This window comes from Pinus tabuliformis, chromosome 9, assembly GCF_031772625.1.
Source record: "Pinus tabuliformis cultivar Carrire ecotype Pingquan chromosome 9, CPIR1, whole genome shotgun sequence".
Lineage (NCBI taxonomy): Eukaryota > Viridiplantae > Streptophyta > Pinopsida > Pinales > Pinaceae > Pinus > Pinus tabuliformis.
The window spans coordinates 518,085,622-518,094,080 of record NC_142307.1 but is presented as its reverse complement, the minus strand read 5'-3'; the positions used below and the strand labels follow the sequence as shown (position 1 = coordinate 518,094,080).

The following is an 8,459-nucleotide window of genomic DNA, read 5'->3' as shown; positions in this document are numbered from 1 at the left end:
GACATATTTCCCCCATGTGCAACCTTTGCAGACATGTTGTTGGTCAAGGGATCCCTTAGGGAGACTGGTAATAATTTTCTACATGATTTTTAAGGCACCATGGTGTAGATGATCCAATCTCATGTGCCAAAGTTCTCCAACATCTCGACTCTGCACTTTTTCACCCTTACTTCTCAATGCAATGTAATCTCCTGCCTCAAGTTTGTAAAGGTTCTTCACTCGAACCCTGATATGCTTCACTTTCCCAGTAGTTGTGTGTCTCAAAAATGATTTCCCTTTACTAAAAATAACACCATAGCCATGATCATCCAATATTTCTACAGAAATCAGCTTCTTCTTCAGCCTTGGTACATACATAACATCTTTGAGGTGAAGAGGAGAGGCTTTCTCCCTCTCAAAGGTGACAATACCAATTCCTATAAAACTATACCTCCCATCATCCCCCATTTCAATATGCATCTGGAGATCCTTCTCCTCCAGGCTACAAAAAAACTCCTTGCACCCTGTCATATGGAACGAGGCATCGAAACCAAGGTACCATAAACTCCCCATAATAGTGTTGGCCATGCACGCTAATAGGGTGAATTCTAATTCGAATTGTGAAGCCAATGCTTCACCTATTGCTCCTCCTAAATGCTTCTTGTTATACTTTCTGTGCACATATTTTGTTGGATAGTGCCCATATTTGTGGTAGTGAAATGGTCTTAATATCTACCCATGGTATTCATCCACGAATGGTATTTATACACCCATGTAATTTACCCATGGTATTGTAACTAAAAACTAATGATCTGAATGGAAAGTGGCATCCACCCATGGTATTAATCCACCCATGGAATTTACCCATGGTATTATAACTAAAAAAAGGATATAAGTAACAAGCCTCATTTTGTAAAAGGACACATTCGTCCACACAATATAGTTGGGACAATTTTCTTTAAATGTTTCTTTGTGTGCTTTCTGTGTTTTTATATTCTCTCTTGATGTTTTCATCTCTCTACTCCCCACATCTCGATCACTAGTATCAGAGTGGGTGATGACTCCATTCCTTTGGAGGTGGGAAGTTCATTGTTTGGTCGCATCATCGAACATCACCAATTTTCGAAGGATTTTTAGTAGTTTACGTGCACATAATCGGTAAAAGCTAGGAAAGTATGGTAGTACTAGAAGAGGAAGAATACATTCTATAGCTTTATCGCTTCTATCATCATTGATCAGCTTAAGGAATATTTAATAGTAATGTTAACTGGTATTATGCAACAAACGACTCGACGATTCTCTTCATGAAAGCGAGATCAACCGTGCAACTACGGCTAGGCCTCCAGCATCAAAAGAGGCTATCAAGCATCTCATTTCTCAAGTTAAAGATATGGCAATGAAAACTCGTATAGGAATTGTAGGCCATGCGCATCATCGACTGTGTATCAAAAAGGCACACAACAACATTCGTTAGAGCCAGATGAGGCATCTAAAGGGACGCATTCGTAGAGGAAGAAGAAGAATCCAAGTTCCATGTAGCAGTCACAAAGTCGTCTTCGTAGAGGAAGAAGAAGAATCCAAGGAGTGGCTTACGCAGGTGGAGTTGGGGCTCTTATCACTTTCCTCTCCTTGCCAAAGGTCAGAAACGACCTCAAACTCATTCAGTTTAGTCGGAAATGTTCAACAAATGGAAAGCATAGCGTTGGTGGACATAAAACTACGACAAGGTCTTGGAGCTCTACAACTTCTAGAGGTTCAACTGCCAAGTTGTCTCTCTTCCTGTAAGAACAGTTGAGGAAGAGAGATTTGCAAAGGAATCGACCTAAGACAGTCCCACCATTGTAGGATGAGCAGCTTCCCTAGAAATTCTACCACCAATGCGCGTTGGGCGTGAGCGTGGGTTATTCTTCATGGACTCCATGGAACACCACAGTAGTAGTTTAGCGGCCACACCCAATATGTCTAGAATGAATTCCAAGGCGTAAACATCATCTAGTTCTTCCCGATATGTGGATCTGTCTAATGACCTATCAGTTACAGTAAGCAATACAAGCAATCAAGAGATGAAGTCAGAGTCGAAGGTGACAAGCATGGGGCATCATCATCGTCAATGCCACAAGGGCATCTCTACTTTGTGCAGAGCCCGACATTGAGGGACTCATTTCTCGATGAAAACAATGCATCCTTCTCCATTCACTTCGCTAATTTCACTCTACATGGCTCGCCCTCACACTGGTCAATGTCAACGTTGTTATCAGGGCACCACTCTTGGATTTCCTCGGGCACCCATTTTTGGAGCAAGGTCGTCCCTAACACAAACCACAATAGAAATAAATGCAATCATGTCAATGCCATCACAGAATAAGTGTTTCGTGAGGATGATTCTGGTGGGAGAAAGGTTTGGCTGCATCGTTGTCATGTCCTACTCTTTGTATCATGTTTTGCTTTGCTTTTTTCCACATTTTGTTTGGCACTATGTGGCGCCAGTCGTCCCTACAAGACCCAAATTACCCTGAAGAGTATTGTCTCCAATGACTTCCATGTTGATGAGGGAGATGATGATACTAGTGTGCCCACGATGATGATGTTAGTGAATTCTACTCTAAAGCTCAGCGTCTACAATCTTGCCAACTTTTTCAAAACTCATGTGGTTTCCAGTCCTGTCAATCTCATGTACAATAAGTTGTTGAATATTGTTCCTCTATATGGGGCAGGTGGGAACTTGAGAAATTCTAATGAAAATGGGGACATTCCATTGGATCTTGTATTTAGCATACAATCAAAGGCTTATGTTTTAGGTAAACTGGTTAAACAAAAGTTTTGTAGACATATTCACTATAAAATTGTATCAGATTCACTTAAACTGGCGAGTATCTTCAAGATTGGGGGATTTTGGAATGGTTAGTATGTTTCATATATTTTTTTATACATGTACGTGGTATCATCTACCACGAAATTCCTGCTACTCTTTATGCGATAATTCTATGAAGTGTTTGAATCATCATTTCCCATGGGTAGGGAAGTCTAATTAATGGCACAACTACTATTATTGCTTTATGTTTATGGTAGTAGATGGTGTTATAGTCTAGAGAGCCATGCCAAAAAATCGTGCATCAATTATGCTCTTATTGTACACATTATTTTTAGTTTGGTTTATTGGTGGACTTTCAGCAATTCATCTCTATCTGATCAGTACAAATCAAAATTTCAGATATCAACATGATAGAAGAGAAAATTCTTACAACAAAGGAGTAATACCCAATTTTAGAGAAATATTTTTTACAAGCATTTTTCCATCAAGGAATTTTCAAGCCTTTACAACATCTCGTTGGATGGTGAGAATTTACAAAGATAAGCCACCAGATAAGTTGTCAGATTTCTACCAGGCAAACCAGTAAGAAAACTATGTCGAGGTCCATTTGCTAGGCCATGCACTGTCACCCTCATAGTTGGCACATAAGCATTACATGATATCTCTATCCTCGGATCCTCGTTCATCATGGTTATGGGTCAACCACACAAAACCCTTGTCAATGAAGTCCATTTTCTTGGTCGTGCATTGTTAGCATCATAGTTGTTCACAAGCATTACATGGTATCTCTATCCTAAGATCTATGTTCCTTATGGTTATGGGTCATCCACAAACCCACAGTTCATCAAAGTCCATTTTCTAGGCCACACATTGTCAGTATCACGTGTTGTTGGGAAAAGTATCCAATACGGAATGACCCTATCCCACTCTAAGGGTGATAGTACCTCAGCAACAATCAAAGCAAAGCTATCTAAGATTTCTTCTTTATGAAAGTAAAATAGGGGAGAAAGAGGTCCACTAACTGATGTCTTTCGCTAATGGTTGATCCAATCTTCTCTCCTTGCTGCTTGCTCCCAGCTCCTTACTCTTTCACGGGCCCAGCTACACCAAGATCCTGCAAAATGGCAAGAGAGGGAAACTACAAGAAGCATACATTCATAATTGATTCAAGGATTAGAATAAATCAAATACACAAGTATAACAATACACCATTGAAGCACATGCATATAGAAGAACCTCAAATGCTTTATTAATGGAAGAAGTAAAGTTCGGGAAGTGATACAACCATAAGAGGCCCAATCCAGCATCACCTTCCCAGCAGAAAGAAATCTCCTCTTCACCTCCTTCAAAGCAAATCACCCAATAGTTCTAAACTCAAACCAATAGCACTTCCTTACATTCACAAGATTCCAGCCTCCCTAGACCTCATGAGAGAGATCTATATATAGGAGTTTTGGAGAAAGGATGAGTCAGCTTGAGGCTGGCATGAAGCTGACTAGTGTCCTCTCTCACTTCAGTTATTCTTCAGTTCTTGAGTCCACTTGGAGGTTCTTGCTTCCACTTGGAGATCTAGACCCTCTTACTCATCACCAGTCGAATTCCCTGATCCAAGTGTCATTTTGGAAGCTTCCTGGGCATTGACACCTTGAGGAATGACTGTGCCACATGTCCAAACTCGCCCAGCGCAGGTAGCATTCTTTGCAGTTGACATTCAACGCAGGTAGACAGTGGAGCAGTTGACATTCAGCGCAGATGCTCAGTGGAGCAGTTGGCATGATCCAGAATTGCCTTGTTTTTTAGTGTTTTCAGGTGGAGAACTGTTATTCAGTGCTGTGGTTTGCTGACCTTATTCCTCTAGGGGTAGGAACAACATGTTTAGGGACTTTGGATCCCTTAGATTATGGACATTTCATGCTTCATGCTGTAAGGCACAAAAATGTCTATAACAGTTGCCCCCTAAAGTATGAGGTCGTTTATCAGGTGAAATGCTTTATCAGGAGGATCCGAAGTTCATTCAATCGCTGAGAGGTGACCTGTAATAAAATACAATACAATACATTATTTTTCATTATGCTTTCATGATCTAGCTGAGGCGGGCATTCCCATGCTTAGCTTTATAAATTCATTTTGGTACATAGAACAGACGATCGTCTGATGGTAGACTGATAATTCTCTGCTGAAATTATCATCCTTTGAGTAGGATGATCATCTGCTGAAATGATGTACATGTCAAATGTCTTTATATTTCCTGAATATTTATCGCAGCCCGGATGGATGAAACTAGATCTGGGGTCTTCAAACTCGTTCGATCTTCACTCTAAGTACAAGTCGATCCATGTGAGAATTGCGCTGAAGTCGAACATGGAAAGACATCGCTTGATTACCGGTCAATGATGTAAACCGTTAACAAGCGCGAGAGGAATCACCGATAATGATAATGACCCTCAAGGTACTGTAGTACAATTCACATGGTGTGAATATAGGACTTGGCGTCGAACACCACGCAAAATCTTTCGGTCGAAGGTCATTGATGTATACCTGTCGCCGGAAGTGAGAAACTTGCCATTGAGGCATGCAAGCTTCAAAGTACTGGGGGGGGTGTTCCTAGATCAACTTCTTGGATAATGAGCTGAAGTCGACAAGAAGCGATCCGTCAAAGGAGGGCCTTAATGAATCCCACATCAGTGACACGGAACGGAGCTAATGATTTTAATGGAGGCGAAAACAATCTGTGACATATGATTCAGGGTGGCGATCATGGATGGATGAAGGATAATGTATGGCAGTGGATGGGACACGGTTGACTCTCTCTGAACAACATCTCTTGAACATATAACGACACTGATGCGATGGATCGGTAGCATTACCCCAAATGTGGATGGTTTGGCGAGACCATGGTGATGAGACCGGTGAATGAAACAACCCAACCCGATGTGATACGGAGGAAAAGTGTCATGTTCAAGAGCGACTTGCTACCATTACAGCTTTGAGGTTCTCCCAATTTTTCCCCAGTCATTTCTGACCATACCTCTTTATTTTTGTCAAGCTTGAGGAGGATAACATATGCTTGTTCTATAACCTGCTCTTCGGGCAAGCCCATCGCTATGTTTTAACGAGCCTAGCGATAGGGAAACTCGTTCTCGTCTAAAGACAAGTTTGTCGCTATTTAATCATTTTAACGAGTCTAACGACAAGGAAAACTCGGTCCTTTTCATTTTTAGAGAGTCTGAAAAGGTACAGAAAGTTAACTCCAAAATTCCTTTTTCGTCATCTAATCCCTTAAGTCCGAAAAAGTATAAAACAATACAGAAGGGATGAGTTTTCGATAACTTTAACGAGCCGAATAAAACAAGCGCTCGACCTTTTTGTGCAATAATCCCTCAGGTCCAAAAAGATTAAAATCTAGAGGAGGGATAGCTCTTCCGGTCCTTTTAACGAGCTGGAAGGCCAAAACTCGGCAATCTTTTCACATTTTACGAGTCAGTTGAAAAGAGCTCAAAGAAGACTCGTCTTTTGAGGAACGAGTGATAAACAGGGATAGTAGCAGATTCCAGGTACAGGTTGGAATTTTCCAATCACGGCAGTGTCACAAGGATGGCTAGGTGAAATCACTCTTCGCAACTGTTCCTCAAAATAGGTAAACAATCATATGGAGGTGAACGATCGGCCAAATGACAGTGGAGGTGGCAGGTGCAAACACGACCAAGGCTTTTATGGCTGATAAATTTACGATCACAGTGGTTATTTACTGGGATAGGTTCATTTTTTATTTAAAAATGAGCTTGAACTCTAGAGGAAACATTGCTCACTGCTTTTATTTATTTTTTAACGAGCATGAAGACCGCGTTAAAACTGCTCGGATCTTATGTTTATTTTTTAACGAGCATGAACTATGTGCTAAAACTGCTCGATTATATGGTCAAATTTTGATTTTTTACCATTATTAGCCTTTCTCTTTTCAAGGATAGTACTGCATTCTCAATTGCTGCAACAAACTTTGTTAGAAATGAATAATATTTGCATGAAAATGAGATTATAACCCTAATATTTCGCTTTGAACTACGTAAAAAGCCATTAAAAGGTGTTTTTACCTCTCATTTTACCATTTCATTTGCATTTGGTTTGTTGGAGCTCTGGAGGTGCCTCTTCCCCCTTGATTTTCACCAGCTGATTCCGGGAGATTCTGCGGACGATTTTCAGCGCCGTCTGGACCAGGTAGGAGCTAAACCCTAGCTCTTTCTTTTCATGGTTTCCTTTTTCAGTTTTGTGCCTGTTTCCCAGCTTTTCTGAGCCTCAGGGGTTTTGCCAGGGCGCCCTAACTTCAGCGCAGGTTCCCCATTCGAAACCTGCGCTGAATGTCAAGCTGCCTTAAGGCAGCCTGACCTTCAGCGCAGGTGGGACACTCTCTGCCTGCGTTGGGCTCAGAAAACTGAGTTTTTGGCTCATTTTTTGATGAATTTTCGCCAGTTTTTCACCAAATTCAGGAACTTACTCCTTCTTTTGTTTGCTTTGCAGGGAACTTTGAACAAAATATATCTTACATGGTGAGAATGAGAACATGAAGAGGAGGACATGATTGCCCTCCATGACCCTGTCACGGTGAACGCGCTGCGGAACTGTGGCCTGCTGAAGTTTTTCCGTATCTCTAGCATGAGAGCACAAATTACTTTGCTGCAGTATATGCTTGATGCTTGGGATCCTATTAACCAAGTGTTCCAGATTAGGGGAAAGTCCATCCCCTTGACCATAGAGGACATGTACTTCTTGACTGGATTGTCAAGGCGAGGTGCCCCCATTTCCTTGTCAGGTACGGCCCGGGGGACCGATTTTGTGAGAGATTATGTCCGCCAGTATTGCAGGGAAGGCTCCCAGCCGAGCAGAGACGGCAAGGTTGTTATCCGTGAGATTACTGACAGGTCTCTCAGGTCCATTCTGTATACCATTGGTAGGATGGCCGGTAGCGCAGCTCTACATGTTGCCAACAGATCTTATGTGCAGCACGCCTTGGAGTGTCTCCAACCGAAAGTATTCAACTGGTGTGATGCAGTACTTATTCAGATGAAAAGTCAATTGACCAAGGTAAAGGACGGGAAGCTGAAGAACTTTGGATTTGGTTCTATTCTGACTGCCTTCGCCTTGGAGAAAATCCCACTGATGCAGCCTCAGTATATCATACTCGACTTGCCTTCTCCGACCGAGCCACGTATGCAGAGGTGGGTCGATCACATGTCTAGGCATGCTGGTCAACCTCAGATTACTTTCACTGATGCCTTCTTCAGGTGGTTCGAGCGCCAGGAGATGGTCTTTTCCGAGTATCCATGTGTGGGTATGGATTTCCGAGGTGATCCGGATTTGGTGTTACCGGATGGCGAACAGTGGGGCGCTATTGGTAAACTCTTTGACCATATCACTGTTTACTGTTCTTATTCATGATGTTGCTGTGCTTTATTCTATCAAGACTTTTAATTATACTCTTGGGTGCATGCAGATGTTGGTCCTGTCCGTCCAGTAGTTCGTCTGAGACCGCCAGTTGCTGTCCCGGCAGTGGAGCCTGCTAGGAGAGTTATTCTCCGCGATCTTGACGATACTGAGACCCTTACAGCTATGCAGGAGAAGGTTGAGAGCCTTACTCTCGGCATTCCCGATGTGAGGATTGATGAGTTACCTT

General features: G+C 42.1%; 1 pseudogene; it reads left to right on the top strand.

Moving 5' to 3' along the window:
• The first annotated feature begins 1,261 nt into the window (after nt 1-1,261).
• Nucleotides 1,262-2,884, top strand: LOC149149479 (uncharacterized; annotated as a pseudogene).
• The last annotated feature ends 5,575 nt before the right edge of the window (nt 2,885-8,459 follow it).